Genomic DNA, 19,671 nt, shown 5'->3' with positions numbered 1-19,671 from the left:
TTTCCTTCCTTCTCATAACTCAGTAATATTCTGATGTACGTATAAAGTACATCTTCTTTATCCATTCACCCACTGAGGGACACAGATTGTTTCCATATCTTGGCTGCTGTGAATAATGCTACAATAAAAATGGGAGTACATGCATCTCTTCAATATCATAATTTCTTTTCTTTGGGGTATGTACCTAAAGTGGGGTTGCTGGGTCATATGGTAGTTCCCTTTTTAATTTTTTGAGGAATCTCCATATTGTTTTCCATAGTGACTGAACCAGTTCACATTCTCACCAACAGTGTAGGAGGGTTCTCTTTTCTCTAATTCCTTGTCAACACTTGTCATCTCTTGTCTTCTTCATGATAGCCATTCTGACAAGTGTGAAGTGATATCTCATTGTGGTTTTGATTTGCAGTGCCCTTATGATTAGTGATGTTGGGCATCTTTTCATGTACCTCTTGGCCATTTGGATGTATTCTTGGAAAAATATCTGTTTAGTTCCTCACCCCATTTTTAAAATGGATTGTTTGTTTTTTTGTTACAGAATTGTACGAGTTCTTTATATATTTTGGATATTAACCCCTTATCTAGTATATGGTTTGCAAATATTTTCTCCCATTCTGTAGTTCATATCCAGACTTCCTGACTCTAAAATCTGTGGTGGTAACCATTATGTTATCCTATGTCAAAGGTTGGTTATTTGTTCTAGTTAGGCTCATTTTATATTCAGGTGTTGTTTATCAAAGCCATTGTGGGAGACTAGAAAAAAATTGAGTCAGAATACTTGATATAAAGCAGTTGTTCTTGACCCTGTTATTAATGTAAGAATCACCTCTATAGCTTTAAGTAAACTGTAGTCCTTAGGTCTTGCCTCCAGAGATTCTGATGGCATTTTATATATGCAGAGCATTGGTGATAATTTTTATGTGCTAATGGGTGTGGGGAGTGGTGGAGGAATGGAGAGAACCACAGGTATAAATGCTTGTCTGTACTAGTTAACAGGTTTTAGATTTGGGGATTATAATCCTACAAAGCATGAGGTTCCTAATCTGTGAAATGGAAATGACCAAAACCTATCTTATTACCTTGCATGATTGTGGTAATAAATAAATGAAATAATGTGTTTATGACACATTTTACCAATGAGTACATACTTGCAAATAAGTTACTGTTCTTACATAGCTTCTAGATCCCTTTATCATAAAATATCAGTTGCTCCCAATTATGTAATTCTAAAGCAACAAGATATAATACTCAAAGAAGATCAATACCATGCTGAAGGTGAATTTCAGCTCTGTTAGGCATCCTCCCTACATCTTCAACATAAATATTGCAATAGCCCCTGTTGTGGCTACACTTTTGAAACCTTTTCCTTGTGCTTTTTACACCAGACAAGATTCATCTTGCAAGTGTGAAGCTTCCGTATATGAAATATAGTATATGGAAGTAATGGGCACATAATCATATAGGTAAACTTGGTAGTTATTCTTAAACTTACTTGCTGTGATTATGTGCCAATTCTAATGTGACTCAGAATGTCAGTGTGGTAGCGATTATCACATATTTACATCCCTTTTTTGTCAATGACTGACAAGTAGGGCACCTTGTAGAAAACTGTAAAGGAATATCTTTTTAATGAACTTTTTGGTGGTGTCACTCTTGAAGAGTGGGTATATTCTTTTACATTGTAACTAATCCATTGTTTTACTTTTTAGCATTTCCATTTCCTTCCCTAATTTAGCCTTAAGATAACTGGTAAACAATCTTTCAATACAGATAAAATCAACATTGTAATCTTTTCTGTTCCTTGGTTCATTGAACAAACCATCCTTAATTTTTGAGCAAAAATCAAAGACTTTCCACTCATGAGATAATGCAAAAATTTCAGTAATATATCCACTTTATATGACTTACAAGTAAATATTATAAATGCCTTCTGATCTATGTTCAAGTAAGTATAGTGGTCATTTTATCAATTTTCTAAACTTCAAGTTAGAAGATGTACACTTGTGTTTAGAAAACCACCATTGCAGATGACAGAACTGGCTTTATTTGAATGTAAAATATACAGATATACAATTGTCCATGTAATTGCTTTAACAGGAAAGATATGTGTCATGTGTAATTGAGAATTCACATGAGCCACATTTCTTTCCAACTCATCTTTACCTATATCTGGCCCTTGGCATTCTGGGTAAAACAGTTGACTCTGTATCATTCTCTCCCAACCCCATTAGCTGTAGTATTTTGCAAAGCAGCCTAAGAGCATAAGAGCTATCAACAACATAGCCTCTGCTTCAATCACTGATTCATGTGTGTGCTACTTCATGGCAAAGCTTACTGCTTTTACCATCACATCCTCAGTTCTTGATGTGCTGAAAGCTGGCCTTTGATTTTATTGCATAACAATGGCCAATATCAAGACTTTTTTTCCCCTTGTTTTTGGAAATGCATTTTCTGTTGGCCTGTAGCCATATGCTGTTCCTGGATTAACTGAAGAAATTTCCTTAGCAATTTGAAAGCCTACTGAGCTGATTTTGTGAAAGAGCTTCATTCAATGTGTGAAGTACATGATACTATGGGTCTTCTGGATTTGAAATGTGGACTTCTGATTTGCTTTCATGAGCAGTTCATCAAAGAATGCTTCTGGGTGTTGCTGTTGTTGTTTTGTTTTGCTTTATAAAATGTGCTGATGATAACATTTTAGATAAGTGCATGAATCATGTTTGACTAAATTGCTGAAAAGCAAATGGGAGATGGCAACAAATACATGAACATTTTGTGAACAAGATGCTCCCTGTGTTAAGCTATTTCCGATGTAAATTATTCTTCCTTGGCAGTATGATTCTGTTCAGTTTTAAATTATGATGGTACTATAGAATTTTATAGTTAGCAGAGGACTTTGAAAACCTTATTTTTAACAATAAGGAACCCAACAGTGAAGAAAGTAAGCATTCAATTCACATAAGAAATACAGTTAATTAATAACAGACTGAGAACTAGTACTCAGGTCTTGTCATTTTCTGTTTCGTTTCCTGCTTTAACTTTTAAACTATTTATCCAAGTAATCTACTTTAGAGACATATAGGAGCAACTATTTCATAATGACTAAAATTTCACATTTAATTCATTTGCTTGTTGCTTTTGCAAAGCACACATACAAAAATAAAACAAAATCAAATAAACAAGTATTTTGCTAGCAAACACTAACATTTGGTTCAGGGCAAATGTTTCTTGTTTTCTGTTTCATCTAAAATAAACGTTGGCTTTGCTATATTTTGTGTAAATGGCATGTTTTTAGCACATCAATAAAATTTTATTTAATTTATGTGCTGCAGCTGTCAACTACATGCAAATCCTGTTAGTGCAGTGAGATGGAAACCTTTCCCTAAAATCTTGTTAAAAATACCTCTGGGAATTCATATTCATATCCATTTAAGAGAGTGGATAAACAGAATCTGCCTAGCATAATTGGGGGAAAAAAATCAATAAGATTCTCTTATCAAGTGTCCTCTTTGCTTTCTGATTATTGTTAGCACAGTAACTTTAGAGAAGGAACTATTTCTAGTCTTTAATCTGTTCTATTTATTTTCAAAATTGTATTATAGTTCTTTTAGAAAGTAAAGACAAATATCCTATGAATTTTGGATACAGATCCATTACTTCAATGGATCATCAGCCATTTCATAAGTTATCTTAGAGATGAGATTGTAAAATTAACCTCTGATTCTATGGGACACTGGAGTTTAGAGAGAGTAGGTCATTACTCAAGGCTCCTCAGTGGAGAGCAAGATGAAATTTTAACCTAGGGATCTGATGCCTCCATGCACTTTCCCACTCTACTTCACCGTCTTTGATGACATACACGTCTTTGATCCATTCAGAAATATTTGATCACTTAAATAGTGTGATTGATTCAAATTGAAAGCATATGTTGATTAAAAAGGCAAATGTATTTTTTAAAATTAAAATAAATATTAATAAATATAAATGAATAGAACACTTTTAAAGACAAATTTTAACGATAGCAAATTGACTGTATCTTGTTTAAAATTCAGCAGATATTATTGCTGCTATAATAAGATACCATAAAGTGGGTGGCTTATCAACAACAGAAATTTATTTTTCACAGTACTGCAGGCTGGGAATTCCAAGATCAAGGTACAGGCTGATTCAGTGTCTGGTGAGAACTCTTCCTGGTTGCCGGCAACCATCTTATTGCTGTGTCTTCACATGGAAGAAAGCAAGCTAGCTCTCTGGCCTCTTCTTATGAGGACACTAATCCCATTCATGAGGGTTCCACCCTCATGATCTAATTATCTTCTAAAGGCCCCACCTCCAAATACCATCACACTGGGATTCGATTTTCAACATATGAATTTTGGGGCGACACAAACTTCAGTTCGTAACATTATGGGCAAAGCTGTAGGTGAGACAAGTCCTTTTCTCTCACACCTTGAAATGGTTTACGTAATCATTTAGAGACACAGCTGACAAATACCTGTGTGAGGTATCAAATAGCTCCTCTCAAAAGCAAGTGCTCTCGTGCTACAGGCCTGAAAGAAGGCACAGGTGGTTGAGCCAGAAGAGCAGGAGAGATACTAATTCTATGAACTGAAACACTAAATAAATATTTATAGATGCAAATAAGATATACTGAACTAAAATATTTGAAATATTTAGACTTTTCTTTCACCCCATTGATAATCCCTATCCAAATAGTGAGTTAAATGATCTATTTGGGGTGTAAAGTAATGCAGTTATAATGGCAATCACTTTACCAAACTAAAATTCAAAATTGGGGACTGAAGATAGGATTTATAAATCAGTTTTAGAAGCCTCCAAAATGCTTTGATTCTATATCTCTCTATGTCAAAATAGCCACTAAATTTAGTGAATGCAGAATAAAAGTCGATTAAAAAGTTTGGGGAGCAGGATATATCAATACAGCTATTTTAGGAGTTGATAAAGAATGTCTTTAATGTTGTGACTGTTTCTTGATTATGGTGTTTTGATTATAGTGACACTCAAAAGATCAAAAACATAATCTTGTGAATATAAACCTGCAAAGTTATGTCTCCTGATGTAATTTCTGACAGCTTTCCTTACTTAAAATAGACACTGTTATCAAATAAATATATTCTCTTTCAATTACTTAATTTTTATAATATCCTTAAGAAAACAATGTGAAACATTTGATCCTTTAAATGGGTACATCATTTCTGTAGATCAAGTTGAAATAGATTAATTTAATTTTAAAATATAGTTGTAAAGTTGTAATTTGGAACTGGATATCCTTAAGTGCATTTCCGCTAATTAAAAAAAACACAATTTTAAATGTTGGATTTTTTTATGATTCTGCTGATGAGAATGAAGAAAGTGCAGTTAAGTGATTGTGAGCTGTGGAGACATAAAATTTGATACTATCAACTAATCAGTATGTTCAGTCATCTGTTCCCACTTTATGTCTTAAAATGTAAAGGCATTTCTGTAATACTGCCTTCTGTGTTTATCTGAAGGTTATATTCAAATTCTTAGCTTTCTTAAAATCAAGTACACATCAAAAACTCAGAGGAATATCCCATCTATCACCACAGTTTTTATCTTCAACAAAAGCATGTATTTTTCCTTATAAGATATTCATAGGATCTGTTCAATTCATTTTTTGAGTTCTAGATTACATCAAAATATGGCAGTAGATTTGAGTTTTGCAGATGACTGCATCAAAGAATGAATGATTGGAAACCCAACGTGCTATACTATTCCACGTCTCATGTTTTAAATAGAGAGAGGAATGCCATAATCTATAATTTAATTCAATGAGCTTTGAAGTAGAATGGTACATACTGCTATTTCTAGTTTAAGCAATACAGCCACAGAATTTTTATTTGACAGGGATTGGGACACCATCCCATTTCTTATTGATTTAAGTTTAACAACAGATAGACATCTCATAAGGAATGAAAACAGAGAGGGCAATAGAAATGTTACCTGGGGAAAGAATGTGTCAAATGCTCTCAAGTAAATTAAAACTATAACATTTGAGGTTTTGTCTTGTTTTGATAAATGCTATTTTTGTTAATTATTTTTCAAGTCTCCACTTTATAATTAAAAAATAATTTGAGTACCTAGGCAACCTGTTAAGTCTCCTAAAGGTTTTGGTGTTTAGAACTCCCTGGTTATACTATGCACATAATGAATTGTCCCCCTTGATGAGATAAATTATGTATTAGAATAATGGACATATCAATCACTGGAGCTGTGTAAGTGAAACACACAGCTTTTGGCAAAGCAAATTCTGCATGTTTACATTTATCACCCAAATGCCTTGACTTTGATGTAGACCTTTGAGATGCATTTATTAATCATGATTTCATTAAAAATGTTAGCAAACTAATGACTTTTATTTGTCAGAAATATTGCTGATGATATACTGCTGGTATCCAAAAACACTAATCTTCTTTTTGCTACTTAACATTCTGTGTGATTGTTAAACAGTAACTTGCATGAGGCATCATATTTTAGATTACTAGAAAGGTCTTGGTGTCAGAACTAATCAGATTGTGTATTTGCTGATAGCGGAATGGTATGACTTTTTCAAGTACAGTTCCAGTTAGATGTTCACTTACATCTGTTGAAGAAGGAAGAGTTCTACTCTAGGGGAAAATGAATGCTTTTACTGTTATTATGAATGGAATGATTGATTAATGGTACAAATTGTTCGCGTTTTAATATATTTCAATGATTATGAAAAACTTGGTTTAGTTGAGTGAACTACTCAAAATAACCAAGTGTATTTTCCTTTATGACCTCTTTTTCTTCTATAAATAAAAACACCTATTGTGATACAAAATCTAAGCAAGTTACTCTGTGGGGAAAGAAAATTGAACTTTTCCATACTCCCAAAGAATTTACAGTCTACTTGGCTAGACAAAAATTGTTATTATGGAAAGTGATAGACTAATAAAATACACCATATATTTGTGAAATACCTATAAATAATAAAACAAAAAATGGGAAAATGAATAATGCAAAACATAGTACTGTTGCTTTAGAAAAGGAGAGAGATCTTTGTGATTTTTCTCTATAAATTATATTTAGTAGATACAGTTTATAATTAGATTAATAATTTGAAGTTCTCTGGGAGAATCTATTTCCTGGTGTTTAGAAAACAATCATTGAAGTACATTATTGAGTTAGTTTTATGGTATGATATTAACTTTGTAAGTTTGTTTCTCTATTTTCATAAAAGGTAAATTATTATAGCTTCATTTACTAGAACTTACTTAAAGAATGATTCAGTTAATTTTCTAGGTAAAAAATAGGTGCTTTGTGTGGTTTTATTGCTAATTAAAATCACCCAGGTGAAAAGGTTCTCAGGCTCCATGTTACTTATCTAAGAGTCCTCAATCTGGAATTGGTGACCACATATTTTTCTGAGTAACTAGACATACTCTTGGCACTTGTAGGAGCCAAGTCTCTTGCTGGATCCTGTCTGTTTCCTCTCATACATTCTTTTGTTGATTTTCATAAAATGGAATATTTCCTTAACTCCAATTTCTTTGTTGTTACACATAGATATAAACCAGAAGAAACTTATAAAGTTGAAGTGAATTGCCTCTGAAGGCAGGTCTTTGTTTTCTTTATTATAAGCATTTTAATACATTTCAAGTTATAAATTAGGGGTGTGTGTGTGTGTGTGTGTATATATATGTATATGTATATATATATAAGACTTTGATTAAAATGTAAATATGTCCTTTTAAAAGGAGCCAGTAGAAGAGCAAGCCAGTCAGCAGGAAGAGAAAATAAAAAGGCCTGGAGGCAGGAATAAGCTTAGTGTGTTCAGGTAATTGTGGTGGGGAAGGTGAGAAAGAGATTGCTAGAGTATAATGGGTGAGCAAGAGTAATCACAGTAAAAAGAGGAGCAATTGAAGAACAGGAGGGTATAAAAAGACTCCTGTGAGGTTTGTCTCTTCTTCAAGGCTGCTCTCTGAAATCCATTGTTATCTGGAGATGGTTGACTACTCCCATGTTCAGTCTACACTCAACTATATCCTTCCCAATTGATTCCAAAGGCTATTTGGGGAAAAAAAAAAAGATCATTTCATCTTTGTGCTAAGTTTCCCCTGTCCTAGCAAAGGATCTGAAGCATAATAAATCCACAAAATGTATAATTTGCTTTCTTTTTGTTAATTGGAGATCAAAGAAGGCCTTAGAGATGTAGTCGCAACCCATAATTTTATAATGAAAAGATGAAAACAAGTAGTAAGACAAATATCATTTGGTAGAGTTGGGATTATAACTTATGATTCTAGTCTCCTAATTCAGAGTTGCAACCTTACCTGACATTGTTATTAACAGTCTAAAGGGAAATAATGCCATTTGCAGCAATATGGATGGACCTAGAGATGTCATACTGAGTGAAGTAAGTCAGACAGAGAAAGACAAATTTCATTCAACTTACATGTGGAATCTAAAAAAAAAAAGAATACAAGTGAACTTATTTACAAAACAGAAATAGAGTCACAGATGTAGAAAACAAACTTATGGTTATCGAGGAAAATGTGGGGGAGGGATAAATTGGGAGATTGGGGTTGACATGTACACACTACTATATATAAAATGGATAACTAATAAGAACCTACTTTATAGCACAGAGAACTCTACTCAGTACTCTGTAATGACCTATATGGGAAAAGAATCTGAAAAAGAGTGGATATGTGTATATGTATAACTTATTCATTTTGCTTGTACATCTGAAATTAACACAACATTGTAAATCAACTATACTCCAATAAAAATTTTTTTAAAAAAAGCACACAGGAAGTGGAAAAAAAAAGTCTAAAGGGATAAAGCCAAAATATCCCTAATAAGCCAAATAAAATTTGGGAGGGTCCAAGAAATTTTGAAAGGTCTTGAAGAGCTAAATTTAATATTAGAAATTTTAAAATAAAATAGTTTTTACGAAGGAAGTTTTGTTGTTGTTTATTTAATCAATTTAATGATTATCAAGTGAGAATCAAAGATGTGTTTTTCAGTTTTCAACTTGGATGGAATGCACATCATCTTGACCCCATAATTCTGTTTTTCCTAAATGAATCTATTATGTTTTGTGACGAAAATATCAAGTCATCAAGAAATTAAAGAAGCATCAGCAAAGGGAGACTAGGACAGGGGTTCATTCATGGTAAATTTTCATTTTATTTGTCAGATTTTAGAAATCAGCTGTTGTAATGCATATAAAGAAAAAAATAAATGTTTAAACATTGTAAGAATTTAATTTCAGAGAGTGTGCACTCTTACTTTTTGGGGTATCATCCTATGTGTAATTATCAACCAAATGAGAATAAAATATTATTGTTTTTTAAACATAATTTACATGCTTGCATCATGTACAATGTAGTAAAATTAACCACCTTAGCATGAGTTATGTCTTAGTAACTAAATATTTCATTTAAGTGTAATGGCGTAAGGAACAGGACATTAGGTTGTTATAAGGGTAGTTTATATAAACGCTTTCCATGGGAAAAAAATTTAACCTGGGCCTGAACTGTGGATCAGTAAACTCCAGGTTATTTGGAAGAATATGCTTCTTATCTTGAGGCAGAAAATGCACTTTATCTTCAGGAAGCCTATGTAAGTTTTTGGCTCATATCCCTAAAGTACCCTGTTTCACTTCTGTTCTATTTGCTTAGTCTGCCTAATTTGAAAAAAAGTTTCCCTTTTCAACACAAGTACTATTTTAATAACTCCCTTAAGGATCCAGGGAGAGAGAATAATCATCAGTCCAACTTCCTCTATGACTTCTGTGGCTGGCGTAGAGATGAGCCTGTTAAAACACTCTGTTGATACCAAACACCTAAGGTCACTGAAAGGGATTAGAGCGAGAGAAGGAGAGGAAGATTATCTCTAACAATGTGGGAGGTGGCGGCTGTGAATGAGGCCTGGGGACTCATATCTTTGTCAGCCACACATTGTTGAAAGTGGGAATCTTGGAATGAAGCTAGATCGAACTTCTTTGGAGCAAAAGCTGTCATAGAAACTGAACAGTAGAATCCCTCATTTATAAGTAAGGAAATTGATGGCTGAAGAAGGTGTGTTTTATATGACAAGTTTGTGAAAGGTATTATACAGTTCTGAATTTATAAAACTTGAGCCCATTGCTCTTTCATTTTGTCCATCCAACTAGTTAAAAGTTAAATAGCATTTATTTATCAAGAGTCTATTTTGTGCCATTAATTTCCTTATTGGAAATAGACAGTGAGCCACAAAAACCCTGTTCCTACCCTCATAGAAGTTACTTTATGTGAATTAGATCGACAGATATTTGTGTAGTAGCTATTAAATAGAGGTTTCAAAGAAGGCTTTAAAATACTGTGAATATTTTTCCTTCAAACAGATGGTACATTAAATCACCAACAGTCAGAAACTCATTTTTCCATTTTCCTCTAACCCTTAGGCCAGTTGAAAAAACAAATCTTGCAATAAAATTATGCTATTCCAAGTTTAAAATTTTAAAAATTCTATTTCTTGAGAAGTCCAGAATTGTCTTCCAGTAAAACCATTATTAAGACCAATATGATAACAAAATAATTGGTAAAGACTTTGACTTCATGGAAGTTTTTCCTCCATTGAGCATTTGACTCCCGTGCATAAAAGACAAAATGATAAGGAATGAATAATAACATCTTTGGAGGACGTTACGTTGCTTGAGCAAATATAAGAATGCAAATTAAAAGCATGCCTCAGTTTTACACCTCACAAATTATGGTGGTGGACACAAATTCCTTGGCTCCAAAGAATGAAAATTTGGTCACTGTGAATCAAATGAGGAATCAAAATATACAAAGCTGCATTTTCAGTTAGGCGATTTTGTCTATAAACTGTTCAAATTACATAGAAAGAATGACCTCAGAATTGAAAGCAATGATTTTGTCCTTAATTACTTTAATATTTAGCTTAATTTTCTGTTTTCCTTGTCCTCTAAAGATAATTACAATGAACTACCCCCACTCTATTCCCACAACAAACATATGGAAACAAAGCAAAGATTCACAACTCTAAGGAATGGCTTGTCTATAGAGATGGAAGGAACAGAACCCTGAATTAGCTTCCCACTTTCCACTGACATATTAGCCCAGTGATACTGACCTCAGTTCCAATATTGTGTGTAGCTTTGTATGTTCTGCTTTTGTGTATTTCTTAGACAATAAAACCAGGGTGTTCCAGATGCTCCAAAGGAAGGCTTGGTAACATATTTAGAGCATGCAGCCTGGATAATAATGTGAGTTTGTGGATGAGACAATGTCAAAGATTGTTATTATCATGAAGAAAAATAGAGCAGATCATTATCAGAACCACTGATGCTGCTAGAAAAGAAAGAGTAGAAGGAGTATAAGATTTTATTTGCATCTGTATTTTACTTCCTCTTGATGAGTATATTATATAGGAACAAACTATTCGTCTCAAGATTACTTAGGCATTTTTGGTGTTTCACTGAAAGAAACAATACAAAGCAGGTAATTGAGAAATGTACCTATAAGAAAACGATTTATATACTTAATTCTAAGGCGTACCTGATCAAGTGTTATTCCCATAACACTTTTAAAAATAATGATAACAGATGGAATTATGATAATGATTCTACACTAAGACATATTTTTTCCCTTAATAATATTTAAACTTCCTAGAGTGTAATGCACAGTGAACAGTACTCTTTCTTAGGTTAGACCATGCACAGTGTTGTTTTCAACTTGTTTGCCCGATTTGGCAATGTTATCCCTACTGCACTTGTCAGATGTGGTCTACCAAATAACAATTAATAATATTAGGAATGCTTCTTAATGAGGAGGTTAATGAAAATGTTAAGGGAGAAATCAATGGGAGTCATACAATGGATATAAATTTTCTATAAATTAAGACAAAAAACTTTAAGATGGTGGTAGGACCTAGATGAATATTTTATTAGTAAATCAATCCCATATGCACAAAAATCTAAATGATAGGCTATGGGGGTTCAAATACTAATTTTTAATTTCCTCCTAACTATGACATTTTAAAACCCTGCACTAACTCTGTTCTCTTTTGTTTTGAATTTCTCTTCTATTACTGATCCTCTTGTGCCTGATTCACACTATTCATGTCCACATTATCATGTTCTTGGCTGACCATACCCTTTAATTAGTATCCATATTACTATGCACAGAGAATTCTAAGTCTCTAAATATTCAAAGTTTACAATAATTATATGTTTTTCAGCCATACATTTCAAAAGGGTTATTTTGCTCTAAACACCATTTTTAAAATACTGCCATCAGTATTTTTGTGTGTGTTAAGAGGGACAATTCATATTTTCTCTAATAAAAAAACCCCAAATCTCAGTGTCTTAAAACAATTTCTAATTTCATAGTTTAATGAAGGTCAAGTGACTCTCTGAGGCATCTCCTCCATCCCTTTTTCCAAATGTTACATTTCAACTTTCTTTTTATACATAGAATGCCCTCACTTTTGCCCTAAGAATGACAACACAGAACTTCATCATTCAGTCTCCACAGATCAAATCCAGAATCTCCAGTTTATGCACAGTTTTTCTCATCAAGTCCAGATAGTTCTTTCCTGAAAAGTGACATGAATAATTATAGACAAATTATTGCATGCATGTGCATTCACACACACACCCTAAATATACAAGGATGGAACAGGGGAAAAAAATAACTGGAATGAAATCCCCTGCTTGGAAAGGGAAAGAATGAAAGGCATGCAGAGTTTCAGCTCACCTGATTCTTGAAATCCACAGAATCTGTATAATGATACAAGTATCCAGACTTCTTCCACTGTATGGCTTTGTCATATTGTAACTCTTTGAATTCACCCCTGAGGACTGAGGCCAATATATGCAAGAGAATAGAGGACATTTCAAAAACCAGGCTTAAAATGTCATATTCCTGTGGCCAGAGCAAAGTCACACTTAGCAGCAAGAGGTAACTGGTAGTATACTCTTGTGTGATGAGTGGAAAAATGAATTGGTTTGAGGAAAATAAAATTATATCTGCCACACCAGAATCGCTTATGTTTCTTCACCCAGGACTCTACAGTTCTCTTTTTTTCATCTGAAATCAACATATTGTTCCATCTATACTATGCTTTCTTCATCAAAATGAGAGTGATATCTTTAATGTTTACTATTTATTTTTATTTTTTTAACATCTTTATTGGAGTATAACTGTTTTACAATAGTGTGTTAGTTTTTCCTTTACAACAAAGTGAATTAGTTATACATATACATATGTTCCCATATCTCTTCCTCTTGCATCTCCCTCCCTCCCACCTTCCCTATCCCACCCCTCTAGGTGGTCACAAAGCACAGAGGTGATCTCCCTGTGCTATGTGGCAGCTTCCCACTAGCTATATAATTTACATTTGGTGGTGTGTATATGTCCCTGCCACTCTCTCACTTCGTCACAGCTTACCCTTCCCCCTCCCCATATCCTCAAGTCCATGCTCTAGTAGGTCTGTGTTTTATTCCCGTCCTATCACTAATCACTTCATGACATTTATTTTTCTTAGATTCCATATATATGTGTTAGCATATGGTATTTGTTTTTCTCCTTCTGACTTACTTCACTCTGTATGACAGACTCCAAGTCTAACCACCTCATTACAAATAACTCAGTTTTCATTTCTTTTTATGGCTGAGTAATATTCCATTGTATATATGTGCCACATCTTCTTTATCCATTTATCTGTTGATGGACACTTAGGTTGCTTCCATGTCCTGGCTATCATAAATAGAGCTGCAATGAACATTATGGTACATGACTCTTTCTGAATTATGGTTTTCTCAGGGTATATGCCCAGTAGTGGGATTGCAGGGTCGTACGGTAGTTCGATTTGTAGTCTTTTAAGGAACATCCATACTGTTCTCCATAGTGGCTGTATCAATTTACATTCCCACCAACAGTGCAAGAGGGTTCCCTTTTCTCCACACCCTCTCCAGCATTTATTGTTTCTAGAGTTTTTGATGATGGCCAATCTGACCGGGGTGAGATGATATCTCATTGTAGTTTTGATTTGCATTTCTCTAATGATTAATGATGTTGAGCATTCTTGCATGTGTTTGTTGGCAATCTGTATATCTTCTTTGGAGAAATGTCTATTTAGTTCTTCTGCCCATTTTGGGATTGGGTTGTTTGTCTTTTTGTTATTGAGCTGCATGAGTTGCTTATAAATTTTGGATATTAATCCTTTGTCAGTTGCTTCATTTGCAAATATTTTCTCCCATTCCGAGGGCTGTCTTTTGGTCTTGTTTACCGTATCCTTTGCTGTGCAAGAGCTTTTAAGTTTCATTAAGTCCCATTTGTTTATTTTTATTTTTATTTCCATTTCTCTAGGAGATGGGTCAAAAAGGATCTTGCTGTGATTTATGTCATAGAGTGTTCTGCCTATGTTTTCCTCTAAGAGTTTGATAGTGTCTGGCCTTACATTTAGGTCTTTAACCCATTTTGAGTTTATTTTTGTGTGTGGTGTTAGGGAGTGTTCTAATTTCATACTTTTACATGTAGCTGTCCAGTTTTCCCAGCACCACTTATTGAAGAGGCTCTCTTTTCTCCACTGTATATCCTTCCCTCCTTTATCAAAGATAAGGTGACCATATGTGTGTGGCTTTATCTCTGGGCTTTCTATCCTGTTCCATTGATCTATATTTCTGTTTTTGTGCCAGTACCATACTGTCTTGGTTACTGTAGCCTTGTAGTAGAGTCTGAAGTCACGGAGCCTGATTCCTCCAGCTCCATTTTTCGTTCTCAAGATTGCTTTGGCTATTCGGGGTCTTTTGTGTTTCCATACAAATTGTGAAATTTTTTGTTCTAGTTCTGTAAAAAATGCCAGTTGTAGTGTGATAGGGATTGCATTGAATCTGTAGATTGCTTTGGGTAGAAGAGTCATTTTCACAATGTTGGTTCTTCCAATCCAAGAACATGGTATATTTCTCCACCTATTTGTATCATCTTTAATTTCTTTCATCAGTGTCTTATAGTTTTCTGCATACAAGTCTTTTGTCTCCTTAGGTAGGTTTATTCCTAGATATTTTATTCTTTTTGTTGCAATGGTAAATGGGAGTGTTTTCTTAATTTCATTCTCAGATTTTTCATCGTTACTGTATAAGAATGCCAGAGATTTCTGTGCATTAATTTTGTATCCTGCTGCTTTACCAAATTCATTGATTAGCTCTAGTAGTTTTCTGGTAGCATCCTTAGGATTTTCTACGTATAGTATCGTGTCATCTGCAAACAGTGACAGCTTTGCTTCTTCTTTTCCTATTTGGATTCTTGTTATTTCTTTTTTTTTCTGATTGCTGTGGCTAGAACTTCCAAAACTATGTTGAGTAAGAGTGGTGAGAGCGGGCAACCTTGTCTTGTTCCTGATCTTATTGGAAATGGTTTCAGTTTTTCACCATTGAGGACGATGTTGGCTGTGGGTTTGTCATATATGGCCTTTATTATGTTGAGGAAAGTTCCCTCTATGCCTACTTTCTGCAGGGTTTTTATCATAAATGGGTGTTGAATTTTGTCAAAAGCTGTCTCTGCATCTATTGAGATGATCATATGGTTTTTCTCCTTCAGTTTGTTGATATGGTGTATCAGGTTGATTGATTTGTGTATATTGAAGAATCTAATGTTAACTCTTTATTGCTGGATTAATAAATTCATGATTGAATCTAATCTGGGGTTTAAACCTAAACTTACATTCTTAATCCTGCCTTAGAGAGTAACAAGAAAAAAAACAGGATGCTTTTTGTGTAACATCATCAGTATCTTCTCTGACTACAGTGGCAAAGGGGATTTTAGAATTTGGAATTTATCTAAAAAATAGATTTTAAAAAAAATTGGAATTTTTGCCCTTATCTAGAAAATAGCAGAACTGGTTAGACGGGTTTCTTACCTGTATGCTGTTAGCTAAAGTTCAAATTATCTAGAATTATATCTGATAAAATGTTAGTTTAGTCTTTTGGGTCCTATCTAGAAAATAGCAGAACTGGTTAGACGGGTTTCTTACCTGTATGCTGTTAGCCAAAGTTCAAATTATCTAGAATTATATCTGATAAAATGTTAGTTTAGTCTTTTGGGTCCAATAAATATGCTCTTTGTACTCCACATGTGTGTTTTTCACCCAGTGTTGAATGCATTGGCTGTGAAAAGCGTATCTACAATTTGGTCCAAACCATTTCCTCTCTTATAATGTTTCTCTATGTTGAAAGATAAACTGAGCTAGATTCGAATTTTCAAGAGTTTACTTGATTAGATAGATTTTAATCCTGCCGTGACCAAATCAAAAGTGACTAGTAGTGCTCTGCCGACTGGAGTTAGGGGAAATGCTTTCATAAGGCAAGGCAGACCCGGAAGCACAGCGAGGACGTTGATTGGCTGTAGCTTAAGTCATTGCCTTATTTGGGAAAGCCTCGTTTGCTGTTTGTGATTGGTGGTTCTTAATTTTTTTTTTTTTTTTCTGAGATATGAATGCACTTACAGAATTGACCTGGCAAGGGTTTCGATTTGCTTATATAGGCCACCAAGGCATTAGTGCCACCTCAGTCTAATGACTTCTTGTTTAATCGCTTTAACATGTGCAAAGATATAGGCACAATATTAACAACAACAAAAAGAGATGAAATCATTTTTAAGTTTGTTCATATTGATCACATGGTTATGTATAGAGACATTTCCTAAGACATTTAAGTAACTGTAATACCCTATAAAATACATGCTCTTCTGTGTTGAAGTGTAAAAATGAATGAGTGTAATCTACTGAACCAACAATAATTTATCCCAAGGCAACAGACCAGGGGTCACACTTGATGTCATTCAGTCATATGCATTGTCTAGAACAGGCTTTTCTGAATTGAGCAGGTGTCCCATCTTTGAAGTAGGGAGTAAGCATCAGGATTAAGTACTTTAAAAACAGCAGTGACACAATAAGTCATTTTTATACCTAATTGGAGGTTATACCTTGGAGAAAGCAATGTTGAAATTAAGCTTTTTTCTGATATTCTAAACACAGAATCACAGCAGATCTTAATCCTGTGATAAAATTCTCTATAGTGCTTTGAATTGAAACACTTTTGCATTTTCCAAAACATTGAATTAAAAAAAAAAAACTTCTAAATGATATTTAGATAGCTAAGTGATATCAAAGATAATCTGAAAATTAAACCTACTTCTTTATTTATATTCAGTCCATCTGAGCATAGCTTAAATTTTTCATCTAATGTCCATCTGACAACCTCAACCAATTCTGAATAAATCTCACTGTGAACAAATATTTATAAACTCTGGTAATAGCATGAAACAAATCAATTGTCTTAACCCACCATTTGGATAGTATGTCCTTGAAATTACTATACTTCTTCAAAAAAAGATCTCAAGATATTTATATACTTTCTACTTAGGAGAGTTTACAGTTTTAGTTGAAAGAAATAAATTCAATAATTAGCCTTATCCATTTTCCTACATATTTATTTAGTCTCTAGAAATTTTTGTATTATAAAATTTGTCATTCAAAAACCTTAAGTTTCAAGAAATCGAAACATACATTGAGAAAAGGAGGAAAGTCTATTAGGAAAATACAAGGGTGCAGGACCAAGGAAGATGACACATTTTCTTTTTCACACACATGTTTCTTCTTTCCTTGCTCGGTCCATAAAGGAACTTTTTCTACTTCACAGTACACATAGTATGCAAAAAGCAACCCAAACCATGGCTTATACCTCAAATTCACTTTATGTATTCCCAGCTAACTAGGAGAGCTAGGGAAGAGATTTTACAAGAAGGGGGTGTTTTGGATAAAATTCATTCAAAAGAAAAAGAAAGAAAAAATCACTTTATTTTTCCATAGAAAGCTTGAAACTCACTGTCAAAAGCAAATCTAATTTTGTCTTCAGTTCTTCTTCCTCATAATACAAACTTTAAAGACTGCACAGATTTTTTTGTAGCTACATATATATATTTGCAGTCCTACCTAGAAGCACATATACCTGTCAGTTTTATTAGTTCTAACCAAGAATAGCTTTGAAGGAATTTTCCTGGAGTGAGAAATAGAAAGTTTAGTTGGAACTAAAATTAAATAAAAGAAATGGATTAAATCTATTCTGGGCAATTTTTAAAAGCGTTTTATGTATTTTATTGAAAAATGTCACATCATAGCTCAACAGATTGTTTTGTGTTAATCTACCATATTATTTCAACAGAGGTACTGGTTTCAAAAAATATTGCTCCATTTAAATGCTGGGTTCTGAATACTCTAGTTATAGAACATTTGGCCTTTATAGATAAAGTTCCTTTACTTCAGTTAAAACACTGTATCTATAAAGGGAAAATGACTTTGTCACTCTGTTGGTTCCTATTATTAAATATTTATTAAGATTCAATAGTACATTAAGCATTTATAAAGTAAAAATAGAATAATGTTTACTTTAATTAACCTAGTATCTGAAGTCTCTTAAGGGAGTTGGATGTACATTACACACGCTTATGTGTAGCTTTTCTGGTCATAGATAGGATTCAGAATCACAGTAGCTCAGGTATGTCATCTTTTATTATTATGGAATTAGAAAAAAAACACAATTTACCTAAGTCCATGATAGTAAGCTCCTTAAATTGTAGACAGATATGTCTTTGAGATTGTCCTTACTGCGTGCACAGTTTTGTTCTTTCTAATTTTTATTTTGATGTTTATTCCACTAAACGTTGTTTATATCCACATTGATCAAAAAGCAGTATGTATATTTATGGCTCACATTAAGATGATATAATTTCTGTGTAATGTATTGAATCACCAACTGTTAGAGCCTCATGAGACTTCTAAGATAAACTCATTCACTTTGCCAGAAAAAAATTATGGCTTAGAGAATTTAAGATCCATTGACAATCCAATGCTTTTATCAACCAGTCAGTTATGAGGACAGACAGACAAGTGATCTTCCTTCTATTGTTGAAATATTTCTTATACTCATGTGTTAGATAGTTCACCCTTTAAAGTGAAACATTTCTCATTGATTTCAGGGTTAAATTTTACTGTTTTAATGTTAATAATATAGAAATACACATAGACCAAAGACTAGAAATAAATTTCTATTCTTACTGTTTCTAATCCGATAATGGTAGAGTGGGAATGACTCTTCAGTACTACCATGTGCCAAGAGATGACTCAGCATTCTCCTAACAGTCTTCTCTTTGAATCACTGTGAAATCAGTGCAATGGAGCATGATACCATTTGGCCTCCACATGACAGAAAAGGGTTATTTGCCTAGTAAGTTTGCCTTATGTCCAGTGGAACTACTTGGTATCCAAAGGCAAATATAGAGACGGAAATCACCTGTTGTACTTGGTGGTGAAGATGATGATGGTGATGATGGTGATGACGGATGTGGTGGTGGGAATGATGATCATGTTATATAACATTGATCTAGGACCTCCTATAGGCTAAGCATTGTTCTTACTACTTTAAATGTATTATCCCATTTATTGATCACAGTAGTTTTATGAAGTAGCTACTATGGTTATCCTATTTTTTACTTTATATATAGAGAGGGAAAGTACCTATATTCAAACACTGCACATCTAACTGTAACATCCTCATTCATCCCATTTATAGAGTGTACACTCATTTATTAATACTCTCAT

General features: G+C 33.7%; 1 pseudogene; it reads right to left on the bottom strand.

Annotated features, from left to right (window-relative positions):
• LOC131755652 (mitochondrial inner membrane m-AAA protease component paraplegin pseudogene) overlaps window positions 1–19,437 on the bottom strand; it is a 53,250-nt pseudogene extending 33,813 nt beyond the window's left edge.
• Window positions 19,438–19,671: the final 234 nt, after the last annotated feature.

The sequence above is a fragment of the Kogia breviceps genome, chromosome 4 (assembly GCF_026419965.1).
Source record: "Kogia breviceps isolate mKogBre1 chromosome 4, mKogBre1 haplotype 1, whole genome shotgun sequence".
Taxonomy (NCBI): domain Eukaryota; kingdom Metazoa; phylum Chordata; class Mammalia; order Artiodactyla; family Physeteridae; genus Kogia; species Kogia breviceps.
Note: the sequence above shows the minus strand (reverse complement) of the source record. Positions and strands in the feature narration are given on the sequence as shown.